The sequence below is a fragment of the Mus musculus genome, chromosome 10 (assembly GCF_000001635.26).
Source record: "Mus musculus strain C57BL/6J chromosome 10, GRCm38.p6 C57BL/6J".
NCBI lineage: Eukaryota > Metazoa > Chordata > Mammalia > Rodentia > Muridae > Mus > Mus musculus.
The window spans coordinates 68,376,750-68,394,957 of record NC_000076.6 but is presented as its reverse complement, the minus strand read 5'-3'; the positions used below and the strand labels follow the sequence as shown (position 1 = coordinate 68,394,957).

General features: G+C 43.2%; 1 long non-coding RNA gene across 1 annotated transcript in view; it reads right to left on the bottom strand.

The window, feature by feature from the left end:
- The window catches only part of Gm40683, a 53,203-nt gene extending 44,832 nt beyond the window's left edge, over positions 1–8,371 (bottom strand). The window contains exon 1 of the long non-coding RNA XR_871802.1: positions 8,011–8,371. This is a non-coding gene — a long non-coding RNA (predicted gene, 40683). The remainder of the gene's footprint in view (positions 1–8,010) is intronic.
- Positions 8,372–18,208: the final 9,837 nt, after the last annotated feature.

The following is an 18,208-nucleotide window of genomic DNA, read 5'->3' as shown; positions in this document are numbered from 1 at the left end:
TAGTATCCTAAAAGGAATGTACCACACAGACAACAGACTACTGAGGAAAGACCATATGAGAAGACAGAGACCAGGGGCCCATCCATGAATCCAGGAGAAAGAAAAATACTTGACCGTAGACACCACGATCTTGAAAGTTTACCACTGGAGCAGTGGTTCTCAACCTGTGGGTAGTGACCCCTTTGGGGGTCCATACATTTGATATCCAGCATATCAGATATTTACACTACAATTCATAACAGTAGCAAAATTAGAGTTAGGAAGTTGCAATGAAATAATTTGACGGTTGAGGGTCACCACAACATGAGGAACTGTATTAAAGGATCGCAGCGTTAGGAAGGTTGAGAACCACAGCTCTGGAGTTGTAAGAATAAATTTTCATTGTGTAGGCTACCAAGGCTATATCTCTTATCACAGCATCTCCAGAAGACCAATGCACCATCCTTAGGATGAAGACCAAGGTATCCACAATCCCATAAATTAATAAAATTGTTTGCTCCATCCTGAGCTCCACCATGTCAAGAGCATTTAGCACTCCATCGATGTCCCGGAGATGTTCTCTATTGGCCTAACATTAACATCTCTACCTTGACTTCCTACAACACTCTCCCTCCTCCTTTAAGAACTGGGTTCAGAGTAGTGAATCCGTAATGTGTACCTTAATCTCTTATAAGTGTTCCCAAGGCTCAAGGGACACATGCCCCAACATGGACTATGAAATCCAGTTTGCCATGTCCTTTCTCGTTAGAGCCTCATGGTCTTTCCATGGGAGAGAAGCCCCTTCTGATCACAGCTTATGAGTGAGGACATTTAATTCATGGACCACTGCAGTGCCTGGCTTTGTGGTCCATCTCTGGGGTAGTGCTTGTTCTATACATTAACTGCATTCGAACTACAGAAGAAACACATGCATCTCACCCAGCTTTCTTTGAGGGTCGAGAGGTAGTTTGAATAGTGATACATCTGATGGTGCTCCGGTTTTCTTGTTTATTAAAATAAAAATAACAATCAGTTGTATGTTCCTTTTTTAGAAGGACTTCATGCACTACTTCATTTCAAAAGGCAGTATTATTTTATTTATTAGCTAATCAGTGAATCTAGTGGTGGTTAATTAGTTAATTAATTGTGGAAATGTCAACTGATTGTATGACCATTCTTCTCAAGAACTCAAGCCTTTCTCTTCTGCATATCTTGACTTCCACGACACCAAAGGGTAGACTATCATGTACTGCAATGCCAGGTAGTCTGTATGCAGCTCTTTGAATACTAATTGTACACACCATTTTTCTTTTCTTATTTTTGGTTTGTTTAGCACTAATTTATTTATTCACTCCACATCCTGACCTCAGCCCCAGTTTGAGTCTCTCCTCCAAGTCCCCCCTCACTCAGCCCCTCCCCCTTTCCTTCTGAGAAGGGAAAGACCCCTCCTGCGTAAGAACTCATTCTGGCAGATCAAGTCACTGCAGGATTGGACACATCCTCTCCTACTGAGGCCAGACAAGGCAGCCCAGTTAGGGGCACAGGATCCACAGGCAGGCAACAGAGTCAGGGACAGCCCCCCAATTCAATTTAAGGGGACCAAAATGAAGACCGAGCTGCACACCTGCCACGTATGTGTGGGTGTCTAGGTCTAGCCCATGCATGCTCCTTGGCTGGGGGTCCAGTCTCTGGGGGCCTCATAGATGGACATATCATTTTAAACAGGTTCCACATAGTGGTATTTCCTCTTTTCCCCATCACAGCAAAACCACAATCCAAAAGGCTCCACCATCCTCCTCATCCAGTGCCCCCAGCTCTGCATTCTGACGAGTCATTTAACTTTACTTTCTGCTTTGTTCTTTTTCTGTCCCAGCTCTTTTATGACCACCTGCTTGTCTCAAGTGGGTTCGCCCTACCTCAGAGGTTCTACCCTAGCTTCGCCCCAGGTCTGCTGTATTTTTCTTAGTACGTAATTCTTGCATATTGCCTGTGCATCCACCTTCTGCTTTGGAGTAGGAGCTCCATGAAGAAAGATACTCAGATTCACTTCTGGGTCCACTGGTGTATAGCATACAGTGGACAAGAAATAGTTTGTGCCTGAAAGAATAAATAAATGAGCAGATGGATCTAAGTCCCACAAAAATGTATGCCAAAAGGAAAGTGTTACATTTTATAGATGAAAAATATCAAGACATGAGTTTAATAAGGGGAACGCCTTACATTTCATCCATATCTCTAATTCCAAAATTCTCCCCACAGTTCCAGTGTCTTTTAGTCTCAAAGCACTGGTGTGACACTTGTGAGACTGTCACCTCCTCCACAGGACATTAAACTATCTAGTGATTTTTACTTATTACTTACATATTATGCAAATTGTTTTAGTTTTAAGTAAAGAGGGCCAGAAAGATGGCTCAGCAGGTAAAAGTACTTGTCACTAAACCTGATGACTGGAGTTCAATCCCCTGGACCCCGATGCTGGAAAGAGAGAATCAAATCCCAAAGTTGTGCTGACCTCCACACACAGACCATGCACACATACATGCACATGCAGACACATACATGCACATACATATCCACACATATACATACACACTCACATGCACGTCAGGCACAGACACATGCATACATACATACATACACACACACACACACACACACACACCCGCACGCACATACACACACATGTGCATACTCACACACATATGCACACACAGGCACACATACACACATACATGTGCACACTCACACACGTGCACACACAGGCACACATACACACACATGCACGCACGCACACATACATGCACACACATATGCATACACTACATATGCATTCACATACACACACAGGCACACATGCATACATACACATGTACACACACACACACTGAATAAAGAATAGAAAATTTTTCAGTGGAATAAATCACATAGAAATAGATACGTATCTATTAAAATTCAAAATGTTCATCAGTGTCTGGTGACACAGTGGCTCCTGCATATGACTGATCAGTGTGGTTCATGCCTGGGGCAGGTTCTAAACTCAGGCACGCTGGCCTTAGAACCCTCTAAAGCCTGCAGGAGCTTGTATCAACACCCCCCCCATTCCTTCAGCTTCCTGTTCTCCAGTCACTCTGCTCTTCCATGGGCATTACTCACTGACAGAGGTCAGATCCGGTATTCAGAAGCCTTCAAGGCTCATTGTGGGAGATTGTGATTGAAGACAGACAGTGGGGAGAGCTCATGGGAGCAAGAGAAGAGAAGTGGGGATAGAGCGGTTAATGGAAAGCTGGAGAGTTTCGAGCCACATGGAGGAAGGCCTCAGCCAGAGTTAAAGATTGGGAACATAGTTAAGAAAAGAGGATTCTATAAAGGCTTGATTGGTTGGTCAAAATCTAGAATTATCCCCTAAATAATCACCTGGGTAAACACACACACACACACACACACACACACACACACACACACACACACACAAAACCAAGGGGCATGCCTAATTAGGAAGAAATGGTCAGTGCTTGCAATCAAAGGTATGCGCGCGCACACATGTGTGTGTGTGTGTGTGTGTGTGTGTGTGTGTGTGTACCCCGGCCTCAGTAAGTTGACTGCTTAAGGAATTGGGTAGCATCATTATCTCCTGCCTCTGCCTATACATATTTTTCCTGGATATTTGTTCTTAGCAATATAAAATGTTGTTTTTTGTTTTTTAATATTGAGTTCATTTCTATCTTAGACATTTATAAATATGCAGTCTGTGTTCTTCTCTGTGAGATGGGAGAGGTGACAAAAAGAGCCCCAGGACCTTGCTGCAGCCAGAAATGAGCGTGTATTGGGGGGAAAAGAGGGTCTCACTGGGTCACCCTAACTGGCCTCAAACTTGAGATTCTCCTGCGTCCACTTCAACAGTGCTAGACTCACAGGCCTGAAGCACCATATAGGTTGAGTAGGTTTGACTCTGATGCCTTGAGATTGTCCTGGATGGTCTTGCTTTGCTCATCCCTTAGGTTGTGGTCCTCACAGCATTTTTGCACAGTGCCCCTAGGATGAGGGAACTGGTGTGTGTGGGCAGTGCAGGCAGAATGATGTCTGGCACATGACAAGGGAGATAAAAACTCACCCGTGTCTGTCGTGACTCATTGGAAAGTATTGTAAGGAATCACAATGGGACACTTTCAAGACACTAAAATGAGAAATACTTTTTATTCCTTTCTACACATTTTTCTAGCCTTTTAAAATTCTCTTATTTACACACAATACGTGTATAACCTATATCCCTTTTTAAACTGAAAAGTGTTGATTTTGTTTCTTTCCCCTTGCCCCTTTGAGATGAAGGAAGATGCCTCTATCTTCATGACAGGAGAAGAAGAGGAAATAAATACGGGGGGGGGGGGGGGACATGGAACTGATTCTTCGGCCAACTCACTCTGCCAACATCTCTGATCTCAATGGCCATGGCAAAGGCATTTATGGATGTAGAAGATGTAGTTGTTGAAAGCTGGCATTCAACACTGGGCACTGTGGTTCAGACCCTTAATCTCAGCAGTCAGGAGGGAGGTGGAGGCAGGGAGATCTCAAATGCTTAGGCCTACATAGGGAGTACCAAGCTAGTGAAAGGAAGGAAGGAAGGAAGGGAGGGAGGGAGGGAGGGAGGGAGGGAGGGAGGGAGGGAGGAAGGAAGGAAGGAAGGAAGGAAGGAAGGAAGGAAGGAAGGAAGGAAGGAAGGAGAGAGGGAAGGAAGGGAGGAAGGAAGGAAGGAGAGAAGGAAAGAAGGAAGGAAGGAAGGAAGGAAGGAAGGAAGGAAGGAAGGAAGGAAGGAAGGAAGGGAGGGAGGGAGGGAGATCTTAAACATGGCATTTGAGGGGCTGGAAAAAGGGTTCCATTGTTAAGAGCACAACCTGCTCTTGCAGAGAACTTGTGTTCAATTCCCAGCACCCACATGGCTGCTCACACCTACCCGTAACTCCAGTTCCAGGGAATCTGATGCCTTATTCTGGCCTCCATGGGCACCAGGGATGCTTGAGGTGTGCTGACGTGCTGGCAGAACATCCACATACATATTTTTAAAGTTCTTTTTTTTTAAAGTAAATATCCAAGCATGGTGGCTCACATCTGAAATGCTAAGCCTCAAGAGACTGAAGCAGGAGGACCACAGCAACTCTTGAGACCACACTTATATGTGATAGTGAGTTTCAGACCAACCTAAGCTACAAGGTGAAACTCTATCTTGAAATTGATGATGATGGTGATGGTGGTAATGGTGGTGACAAATAATACCAATAACAACAGAAAAGAATTGAGATGAAATTCTATAATATGCAATAATGTGTTATAAATGTACTGTAAGTGCTATAAGTGAGATTTGGCCCTGACACATAATAGATGATCTGAAGTCAATTTCTTCCTTATGAACACTCATCGGGTTCACTTTTATCCACACCCACACATTTTCTAAGCTTAGCGTGAGTATCTGGACAAATATCACTTGTGCACTTGAGCTGTTATTCCTTCTGTCCACCGAGTCATTTGATAAGGGAACGTTTCTTCCCTGCAGAATAAAGTGAACAAATTTTTGATACTAGGATGTGCACAGGCTGTACCCCAGATGTGCCAAATACAAAACAATTAAAAACTGGTGCTAATTAGTGGTGAAAACACACACATACATACATACATGCACACACACACACACATGCATACACATGCACGTACACACATGTGCACACACATCACATACGCACACATACACATGAGTATTTTCAGTAAGACAGTGGGTTTTGCTGGTGAAGACAAGGTTCTTATTGACCTAAAAGTGGGTGTCATCCTACTGCTTCTGCATCTTAATTCGTTTCTTAAAGAGAAGGAACAAATTTGATGACTAAGATGTGTAATGGAAAATTTTCACAGCCGAGTAAGAAGCTGACAAGACACCTCATGTGTGCTGGCTGCAGTGGTGTGAGCCTTCAGGAAACCTGGGAGAGCATGCGCACTGGAATGAGTGCTTTTGGCATCCTGAAAGAGCCTGCTCGTGCTTACAGGGATGGATTTACACAATTGAAAGAGCCTTTTCTGAGACCAATGTCAGCCACACATTGATGAGGAGGGACAGAGAGCCACTGGGCTTCCTGATATGAAGTGCTCATACATAGTCACATTGTAAAGGGGCCTGGATTTGGGGGTTTGGAGAGAACAGACTCATAGCATGTTTAAATGGTATATAAGGAGCTTCGTTAGATTCATCTGCAGGATGGTAACAAGGAAGTTCGACAGTGGCCATCTGCTCACTGGAAAGGCTGAGAACCCAGGAGTCAGGATGACTCAACAGGCCCAATCTCACTGTAAAGGGCAAGGGGTAAAGGGCAAGGGGTTTCCCTCAACAGGAGCTCTCCTCCACTCACATTGGAACATCAGAGAAGTTGGGATCTGACGGCTGAGAAGGGCTAATGGTGGTCTGCTTCTCTCAGACCTCTTCTGGTCTGCACTATCAGAAAGTATCGCCCACTCTAGAAGTTTGGTTCTCTTCCCATCCCCCTAGTTAATTCCTCCTCGAAATTCTCTCATACACCTGCCCAGGCTTGTGTGATGGCTTGTATATGTTCGACCCAGGGAGTGGCACTATTAAGAGGTGTGGCCTTGTTGGAGTGGGCGTGGCCTTGTTGGAGTAGGCATGGCCTTGTTTGAACAGGTGTGTCGTTGTGGGTGGGGGTTATAAAACCCTCAACCCAGCTTCCTGCAAGCGAGTCTTCCACTAGCAGCCTTCAGATGACGATGTAGAACTCTCAGCTCTGTCTGCACCATGCCTGCCTGGATGCTGCCATGATCTCACCTTGATGATAATGGACTGAACCTCTGAACCTGGAAGCCAGCCCCAATTAAATGTTATGCTTATAAGACTTGCCTTGGTCAAGGTGTCTCTTCACAGCAGTAAAACCCTAAGACAGCTTGTCTCATAGCTGACTTAGGATCTAATATAGTTAGTAATCAAGATTAACATGACCTCATTCCAACTACAAGCAAAACAATGACTAACCAGCACCCTACATTAAAATTGACCCTTTCTGTCACCTACTCAGAATCCAAGATAGGCATGGAAGTAAGTGCAGCCTAAAGGGATTTGTGACATACTGTGATGCTTAGAACTCAATCCAGAAGCAATGTGTACTGTTAAGTCATAAACTACATCATCAAGTCAGTATTCACTAGAACATTCAGCCAGCAAGGCAGCCACAAACCACTGCACAAAGCGAATGCAATGGAACTCATGTGCTCCCATTGGCCATTGTAGGCCTAAGCAGTTATAGGCTGTCAATTCCTCCTGAGAAGGACCTGGGGTCTTCAACCCACAGAAGCCCAGCTTTTGGTCCTAAGCAGGTCAGGCCAACATTGGGACATGTCTAACAGGTCCTTCTTAGGGATGATCTAGGGTAGGCCAAAGAACAAATGCAGTGACCTGAGTCAAGTTGGAGTCAATGACAGAGGACACCTTCTCAGGTTTCCTACAGATGAGTGCAGATGTCAGCATTAGGGAATGTCCAGGAGCGAGAGAAAGTCACAGGTGCCAGGGGGCTGGCTCACTGTCCTCAGCCTCCTCGTCACCTTAGCCATTTGGAACTCAATGTGGCTGTAAGTCCTAGAGAAGGATCCATGAGAACATAATGTAATTAATTCCCTTTAGGTTACCCACGGTGTCCACCGATGTGCTTGGTATATGTACTCAGTTCACAGGATGTGGCAAGATGACGGTACAAGGACATTATATACAAGTCTCCTTTCCTCAGTTGCTGTTCCCTGTCCCAGAATTTAACCAGGGCCCTCAAGATGCCACGGGGCGGTACCACTGAAGCTATATAGGCATCTGCATCCAAGCTTAAATCCCACGTCTTGTACTTAACAGCCACAGACACATATACCAGGTATGACTAACAGGCGTTAGGCATTATTAAAAATAACTTTTACCAAAGTTTATCAACTTCTTATGAGTATGGCCCAATAAGTCTTTTGAAGAAAATATCAGAAATTAGAAAATTGTGTTCGTCTCACCTCGCTTACCAAATGTGGCAGCTTTTCTACCCAGTCTGCTGTGGTCTTCTGCCTGCTTCTCACTAGCCTGAAGAAAGTTCTACATTTTACCTGCTTCCACTATATAAACTCTGCTTATTTACACACAACTGCAAAGTTAGAAAGCCAGTAAATCAAACCAATATATATCAGTTATCACTTATCTATGCTAACTCCTGTCATTCTCATATCAACCCAAAAGAGACTTTACTTTCATCCTCATAAAGAGAGGAAGAAACCAGACCCATGTGATCTGTATCCTGCTCCAAGTCAAAGACATCACTCATAGTCCAGCTGTGATACTTAGCTGTCTGGCCTTAAACAAGTCCCCTAAGCATACTGAGTCCTATTCCTTTCATCAACAAATATGTACTATATACATACTACTTTGTTTGGTTGCTATGACAACAAAGAAGGGTTTATCATGGTTGGCAGTTTAAGATGAGACATCACAGAAGGGAAGCCATGGCAATCAGAGTGTGAGGTGGCTGGTCACATTGCATCCACAGTCTGGAAGCAGAGTAGACAGGACATGGGTCTAGGCTATCAGACCTTAAAGACTTTCCTTTGGCTTACTTCCTCATCCATATACTTCTTCTCTAGAGAACCATCTAAAGAATAACATCACTCCTAAACATCTGGCCATTCACCCCATCATCCTACATCATCAGTCTATACATCAGCCTACACCATCAGTCTATACCATCAGCATCCATCATCAGTCTACACCATCATCAGTCTACATGTGTTTTTTTTTTTCCATAGACTCTTAGTTTACCTTTTCTCACTGGACAGAGCTATAGAACATCCTCAGCCTGCTGCCATCTTCCTTCCAACTATATACTGAGACATCTCATCTAAGAACTATGTTCTGTTCTTTTCTTCTCTGCTGTCCAGTCACAAGGATCATTCTATGTGACCATGGGTGTGCCAAGGAAGAGGGACTAGACAAGAGTAGAGAGTGGAATGGGACACACTCATCTATTTGTGTGTGCAGCTGCTTAAGCATTCTGGTCCCATTTATGGTTGATGTCAGATAGAAGAGAAAGGAGGAAAAACAGAAGAGGAAGGAGAATAGGTGGGGAGAGAGAAAGAAGAGGAGCAGGGCGATTATTACCAATTAAGAGTTCTTCTCAGTCATCAAAACTTCTAAAACCTGTAGTTCATGGTGGTTAACTTTGATATTGATGGTGTTTAATGGGCCATCGTCAGAAATTCTAATCTCTCAGGGACTGGAAGAAATTCAGAAACCTTTTTTGCAAAAATACATTGCTTTCTAAAGCACAAGGATTTATCTAGAGCCCTACAGGTTTCCACCATGATCCCTCTCAGGATTTGCTATACATGCCACATGGTATGTTCTACTGTGCAGACTAATACTGTCCAGGATCTTCCAGGTTTTATGGTCAAGTGGCAGAGCTTTTGCCATGTTTGCTACATGCACCAGGGAGTTCTTTCCTGGTCTTGGTCCACGTCACATAGTAAATAAAATGAAGCACTAAGGCCAAGTTTGGAAGAAGGTACCCTAGAACCCAAGGGACCTGACTGGCTGTTGACCATCCTCAGTGAACAAAGGGGACAAAAGGAAATAGCTCGTCCTTTTCCTTGGAGGCGATGTCTCAGGCGACGCTGCAAACCTACTGTCAATAAACACCACCAGCTTAGTATTTTTTTTTTCAAAATGGCCACTTAATTGCTTATCCAAGCCAAGAACTGAGATGCCATGGATGTAAAGGAGAAGTATGGTGCTCTCTCTGCACATAGCCTTGTCAGAGGAAAGAATGACAGTGAGAAGGACAAATGATGAAGTCCTCTCTTGAGTGTGCCCTTTCCTCAGAATTGGCCAATCCAGCTCAGTCAGTGAACAGGTTCTCCAGTGAAGGAGCAAGGACTAAAAAAAAAAGACAGACAACATTGTAGCATGACCCCAGCTAGTTCTGAAACAGGCTTATTTTTTTCCAATCTGCTTTTATACCATTTTAATTACATTCAAGTAATAAGGTCAAGCAGTACAATAAATACAAATGGTCAAGGAACAAGCAAGGCAATAAACAAAGTCCCAGGATCATTTCCGTGATCACTGTTTCTAAGGGCTTATCAGGATGACCAAAATATTCGAGCCTACTTCCCTGTCCTAGCCCAAAGTCACATTCTTGCCTGAAGCCTGATTCTTTGTTCTAGCCTAAGATTAAATTCCTGCCTGAACTTACTTCCCTATTCTAGCCTAAAATTAGATTCCTGCCAGAGCTTACTTCCTTGTCATGGCCCAATGTCAGATTTCCTGCCTGAAGCCCATTTCCTTGTCCTTGGCCAATGTCAGATTCCTACCAAGCAGGAAATTCCTCCCAAGTTTTTTTTTTTTTTTGGAAAAGCTCTCCACACAGAATGTAAGATGTTTCTGATTTTTCTTTACTGATGAGGACAGAAAAAATTCACTGGATAGGTCAATGACCATGTGTCAGAGGCTACCAAAGATATCTCTTTTAGCACAACATCAGAAACTGTCGCCATTGCTTGCTTGAGACACATTGCTGATGATGGTGACCTATCCAGTTTATGAGGAACTTAAGTAATAGCATGCAATCATCAACCCTGCATCCTTAAAATGTAAAAGTTAGGCACACTCATCAACACCCCTTCATTACATGGAAGTCATGCAGCTGTGCATCATGCATAAGGTTCCAATAGGCATAAAGGCACAGGTAAGTCATATGAAGAAGTGGCCCAATGGTCCATGGTCTCCACAGCTACTGTGAACCTATGCATTCTTTGGAATGTCCCGACAGTCATCTGGAGGAGGAAGGGAACACAAAGCCCTGCCTTGTAGATTGCCCTACATGTTATGAAGGCAGAACCCAAAGGAATTTCAAGAGCAGTGTAGTCCCTCTCTGGAACATCCCTGAAGGGCAATGCTGAGGGAAAATAGCCCCTAGTGGTCTGGACACTGGATAGTGTGCTTCACTTGGAAGGAGACTTCTAGACATGCAGTTACATACCAACTCATGAGATGTAACTAATTATTTGGCTTGACTATCACTGATAGGGATATGATTTAAAAAATTGTTGACATGGTAATTTGGGGAAAGAGATACGCAAACAGGTCACACTGTATGAGCAAAAGAATGTGAGCATGTTTGTCCTTTATATGAATGCTCACACAGAGAGAAGATCTCAACGAAGCAAGATTTAAATAATTCAGTAGATGGATGGCTGTCAGCCTCTTTCCCCAATTTATGTCTGTCATCACCAACAGGCTCTTGAGCAAGACAGTCATGGTGACAAGGATGGACACTATTCATGGGCTCAACTTAAAAATGGTCATCGCTGAATATCAACTGCACAGACTAACAATGAGTCTGTACTATGGTACTGTCCCACTGCCATTAGTCAGCTTCTGAGTGGTCATTTCATTGCAATGGGTCAATTGTACATGGATGTCCATGGGATAGAAGTACTAAATATAGGTTTCATGACTCTGAGTGAAATTCTGATCAACTGGCATCTGTAAATTTACAGACCTCCTGGTCCTTCACCATGATCCTCTACAGAGAATAAAGCATGACCCAGAAACTTACCGAGGAGGAGGGACATTGGTCTATGCTTACAGAATTCACTGGCCTTATTGTGTTTCCCATCATCCTGATGAAGCAGCTAGGTTGACAGAAGAAGTGGCTGGCCATTGGAGGATGCAGTTGCTGGGCCAGCCAGGTCATAATACCCTGAGGGACTGGGACAAATGTTCTATAGAAGGCTTTATATTTCCTGATTCATTCTCTAATATTATGGTGGTGTTCCTCCCAGAGTTAAGAACTAAGGAGTTGCAGTGAGGATATACCCCCCTCAACATTGTCTCCAGTGACACACAAGCAACCTGAGGATATTACATACAGGAATGACCTCACCAACAGACACAGCAGTGAACCCACTCACTGAACCAATGTTAACATTGTGAGCCACATAGCCTTGGCTCCTTGTGTCTCCGACTGGATAGACAGAAATGGGCATCATGGTACATGCTCATTGACTCTAACATTCAAGGGGAAATTAGACGAAGTAGTTTATAATGAAGGTAAGAAGCCCTAGACCTGTAATAGAGGACATATTGGTAATAGAGGACACCTTGCCCTGTGTCTCTAAGATCAATGAAATGCTACAAAAGACCAGTATAGACAGAGCTGGTGGCTTAGGCTCTCATTCCCAAGGCAATTTACATAAAGAGCTGGGACCAGCTTAATGGACTCAAGCAAGTCCAATCCAGAGTAGGCAACAGGAAAAGGCAGTAATAAACACCAGCTATGACCAGTTATAGAAGCAAAAGATCATAATTCTCAGACCTAAGTATTCCCTTATTTTGTTATGAATGTTTGTGAAGACACATACACACACATGCATACACCCGTAAATGCACACATACTCACATGGATGCACATACAAATAGTAAATGTATGGGTTTGGTTTTATTTTCTTTTTTTATTCTCTACTGCTAAATATAAAATATATTGATCTTCTACCAATGTTTAAAAGTTAACTGTATAACGTAGTATTTAAATCATAGACTATTGAGAGATGTTAATACTGTTTAAAATTGTTATCTTCTCTTTAGGAGAAGGGCTTATGGGTACACAGGCTACTCAGGTCGTTCTTGTAAAGTTATAATGCTATTATCTTTATTTAAAGATTATACCTAAGGAGTGTGTGGATGCCAATCTGATAACAGGTGTGTCTGTAATGGCTTGTTCTATGGTAATTAAATTATTTAAACCTGATTGGGATAATATTTCTGGGAATGTCTGTGAGGGTGACATGCATGTGGGATGTAGACTGGGGTAAATGTGGGGTAACACATTCCAAGAAAGGAAGAAAACAGAATGGAGAAAAGAGAAAAGGCTAAGTGAAGTTCCTGTTAATCCCACAGGAAAAACTGAAGGTAGGGGAGCCATTCGGAGTTACTATATAGACTCCTTATAGACATCTACCAGTTCCCAAATGTAGTCTGCTGCTGGAGAAGGAACACGGCACAGACAACTCCTAGACAACTCCTTCCGCTGAAGACAGTCCCGAAAGGCAGCTTGCACTCTAAGCCCCTGAGAGTGTGAAGTGAGGGTCAGCGTCCATGAGAGAGCACATAAGATGAAAACTGTCAGATGTCTTAGTCAGGAGCCCCTATACCTTTAGCAGAAGATCTAATGCTGAATTCCAACGTGCAATGACAACACATCCTTTCGACGCTAAACTATCTGAAAGAGGCGTAATACTCCCTGTGTCTCCATAAAATGATAAACTTTTTTTGAAAGATTAATTGCTCCAAGAGTGGCGTTTGTGGGCTCCATCAACCTGCAGGTTTTACAGACGATGGAAGCCCACCTGGGTTATTTTAGACCCCAGTGAACCAAAAGTAAGGTTGACAATACTTCACAAAGCAGGCTGCTCAACTGTTGTCCCAAGCCCAGTCCGCCCCAGTTTCATGTCTTCCTACACACTGTGTGGCTGCCCTTAAGAAGCAGAAGCCTGTATCAAAGTAACTCCCAATCAGCATGCTTCCATGTAGCTTGGCATCCAAGGAAGGAAGCCTGGGTGTGTTACCAGCTGTCTCATTAGCTGTGTGACCTCGGGCAGGCCATGTCCCCTCCCTAAGGTTCGGTGGGATGAGCTGGATCTGATATTGTGAATGCACAGCTTGCTCCTACTTGTTTACACCCCTCATGGAAGGCCTGTCACTGCTGATCCAAGGAGGTATTTCTTTTCTGCTGAACCTAGATAAGCCATCTTTCTCAGCAAATGGCTTCAGGAAATCACTTCTAATTAATCAACTCCAATGCTCAGCTCGAGGACTACAGACCACCTCTGAGCTCAAGGTTCCCTTCTTGAATCCACATGCTCAGAGACACAAACAGAGATAGCCGAGAGCCAAGACAGCCCCAGGGACTCGAGTATGGCGCTATCCTAGGATCACACAGAATTGGAGGGCCGTGAGAACACTCAGGTGGCCGGGAGAATTTCCAGACCATGCTGTTGTGTTCTTCAGTGTCCTTCATCCTCTCTCTTCTAGGTATGTTGTGCCCAGAAGCCCCACTCATAGCTTAAGTTCCAGCCACAACCCCCTGGAAACTGATCCACTAAAGAACCTCTAAGCTGAGGTAACCTCAAAACATGTCAATCAACAGACGAACATGTCAATCACAGATGCAACTGTCACAGAAAAGGCCAGCTTTAAAACAGGACATCTTGTAGGCTCATGCCTTCACTCCCGATTAATAAGTATATTGTTTTATAAGAATTAATTTCACAAGGACCACAAATGCTCCTCATCCCCAAATTCTTCCGTTCCCCAAAATCACGGGAGCAAGAAGGCTGATGATCAATCATGCGTAAGAGCATCCATCTTCCCCAGCTCAAAGCTCTCATCTTCTTCTCTTCAGGTACCACCTCCCTTTTGCCCTGGCTTTAAGTACCCCATTCTGTATAATGAGGGTTTTACAGGACATATTCTTGTGGTTCCTAAAAGAATCGAAAGTCCTCATTAGGGTCTATCTATTAAAGCCCTTCAACCCTTCAACTGTTTTGAAACTCTAGTCTTTGTTTCCTGCTTGGTTGGTCACACTAGCAGATACAATGTATCCATCAGTAAGTCCAACCGCTGTCAGAAATGGTAACTCAATTCTCCATATTGCCAACACAAAGCTTGATTGCTCCTAACCCAGATACAAGAATGCATTAAACTCTGCTCCTATGTTCAGATTACAATGGGAGAAGTCTTTATTTATTCCTTGGGGTTTGTTATTTCTTGCTGTTGCTTTCCATTTTGGGTTTTTTTTTTTTGTTTTTTCATTTGTTTGTTTGTTTTGGTTTTTTTTTTTTTGGTTTTGTTGTTGCTTTCCATTTTGGTTTTTTGCTTTGTTTTGTTTTTCATTTGTTTGTTTGTTTGGGGTTTTTTTTTTGTTTGTTTTTTTTTTTGGTTTGGGTTTTGGTTTGCTGATGGCTGCCAATTGCCAGGACCCCATGTCCTAAAACTTAATTCAGCATTAATATATCATTAGGTGAAAACACGTGACAGAATCCATTCCTCTGTTCCCTATTTCCCCCTCATTATAAAATAACTAAAAAAGTATTTAGGGCAAAACCAAACACAACACATTATATATGTGTACATATACATACGTGTGTGTGTGTATCATATGTCTGTATAATATTGTATAGGTATATAAATACATATGCACATCATACAGTTACTACGTTTGAATTAATCAGTTTTTATCAGGACCCTGAGCACAACAGACCTAATAAGAAGGAGACCTAAGCTACTGAACCCTCATGGCCTCTATTACTGACCTGTTGAAAGGTCTTTCTGCTTCACAATACTTTCCTTTGCTGGATGTGGTATGAGGCAGAGGGACAGTAGACAGACTTCTTTGGACTTAAAGCAAAGTCGCTCAGAGTTCTGTCAGGTGACTCTTTTACGCTCACACAGTACCTTTGAGTTCCTTTTGTGCGGTAGACACGATCCTGAGTAAGTGTCAGAATGTGGAGGGGAGAGAAGGGGAAAGCTGGCTTTAGAAGACCCTGTTTAAAATCTCACCCTTCGGGACTGGAGAGATGGCTCAGCTGTTAAGAGCACCGACTGCTCTTCCGATGGTCCTGAGTTCAAGTCCCACCAACCACATGGTGGCTCACAACCATCCGTAATGAGGTCTGACTCCCTCTTCTGGTGTGTCTGAAGACAGATACAGTGTAGATATAATAATAAATAAATCTTTAAAATAAAAAATAAAAGGAAAAAAGAAATCTCAGCCCTCAGGAAGGCAAAGTAAGGCAAGAGGATGACAAATTCAAGGCAATCTGGACATTTTGAGGAGACTATTTCAATAAATAAATAATAAACAATCAATACAAATAAGAAAGAGAGCTGAAGGTAGAGTAAATTAATTTTCTATTAGTCAGGAAGCCTTATGTTGAACCCCCAGTATGAGAGTGGGAGGAAATGATGGATGGATGAAGGAGAGAGACAGACAGAGAGAGAGAGAGAGAGAGAGAGAGAGAGAGAGAGAGAGAACACCTTTTGGGAGGAAGAATGGTATGGAAAAAATGAGAGTAAAATTCAAATGTTTAGATAGTGTTGGATGCTAGGTGGGAAGGGCTATATTGTGGCATGAACAGAATGGGGGGTGTAGTTAAGGTTGGAAAGGGCAACCTCACAGAGGATCTGGGGAAAAAAACACATCCTAGAAAGACCAATGAGCACAGACTTAAAAAAGGGTGGAGCTGATTAAGTCATGGGGGGACGTAGCTGGAAAGGAGGCAAGAGAACTGGACCGGAAGAGTGTGGGAGGCAGGTCACACATCATCCGAACAGCTGACATCTGAACTGTAAGTTTGACTATGAGCAGCAGCCATCTGGAGAAGAGAAAAACAGCAATGTGTGATTTCAGTCTACCCGATGATCATTCACTCAAATCCACTAGGAGCGCTATAAACAAAACCATCAGCTTATAGCATGGATGGAGACAAATTAGACCTCTAGGTCCTGCTGGTGGGACTGTAAAGTGCCACCATCATGTTGGGAAATGTCTGTTGGTTCCGCAGAAAGTTAAACATAGAGTTGCTGAATGACTCATTGATTCTACCCCTTTGCTCTATACCCAATGGGAAGTGAAAACACATATCTGGGCAAAAACCTATTAGCAGACACTCATAAACAGATTCTTCGTATTTGACCCCAAAACGGAAACAACTCAAATGTCCATTAACTGATGGGCCTAAAGTAATATATCCATACTGGTAAAATAGTATTGTATGATTTGAAATTGTGGAATACCCATGTCAGCTGTTGTCAGAGAGAGCCTTCAAAAACATGATGCTCAATTAAGGAAGTCAGGGACAGAGGAAAAAATAAACTGTGATTCTGCCATGTTGAGTGTCCAAGACATGTCAGTCTACAGACACAGGAAGCACCTTTAGAATTGTGTGGGAGCAAGAAGTAAGGGAATATTTGGAAGTAACAAGTCAGCAATCACTGATATAGGATCCCTATGTAAATGGAAGGGGAACCAGGGTTCTAAACTGTAGTATAATGGCAGTTGTACAGTTTGGTAAATATATTTAAAATGGTACAACCATTCGCTTAAAATGAGTAGACTATATAGCATGTAAATAAAGCTATTTTTTTAAAATCAGTCTATCATCACATTGGTAAGACTCCGTCAAGGATGGAATCATGGGAACCAATTATGAGGCTGTTGAACAGGTGTGAGGCCATGGTAGTTTGGGCCAAAGCATGAGTCACGCCAGTGGGAGCAGCTCTTGCTTTTTATAGACTTTTTGAAGAGTGAGTCAGTATCCTTCCCTTCTGGGAGATGACATAAGATACCAGGAGTGATGTGTTGGATCTGATCCATTGGGAGGTGGTCTTCTCACATACTGGGAAGATGACCTAGCTTGAAGACCAAGAAAACGCTAGGAAGAAGCGAGACGCGACCCATAGTTGAGTTGGGCTGCATTGAACATGAGGATTGATGGATGTTCGTGGACATGGAGCTGTCAAGTAGATGCCTATCTACTGTCAGAGGAGAGAAGAAAACTGAAAACTAAGTATGATGATGATCGCCACTTAGAAACTAGGAATTCTGCAGGGGGGCGGGCATAAGAGGAGAATCCTGGGGACTCACTGGGTGTTTGAAGGGCTCATCTGTCAACCACTCTTGGAATTACTTGGTAGCTGGAAGCAAGAGGATCAGAAATTCAAGGTTATCCTCAATTGGGTTTGGGTCCAGCCTGGGCTATATGAGATCCTATCTAAGAAAAGAAAAGTAAAGAGGAAAGAGGAAGTGGGGAGTTGAGTCTTAGAAAAAAGATTTAGGGAAAACATTCCAAAGGAATGGAGAGATGTCTGTTGAAATAGGAGGTAACCAGTACTACAGGCATCTCTTCCTAGAGGCACAATGGGGGAAAAACGGAGAGGCTATTTAAAGGACAATAAGCATATTAGCACCAACCTACAAAAGGCTTGTGATGATCCTGCAGGCTTACTTTTAGGCTCACTGTAGGGTTTATCTTGGTGAAGCATGGAAGGCATGAGACTGCTTGATGTTTCTTCAAGAGGGGGTGAAAGGAAAGAAGCTGAGGGGAAATAGAAGCATTTGGTTTATAGCTTCTCTAGCAAATGCTGAAGAAGGGAGTGTCACCT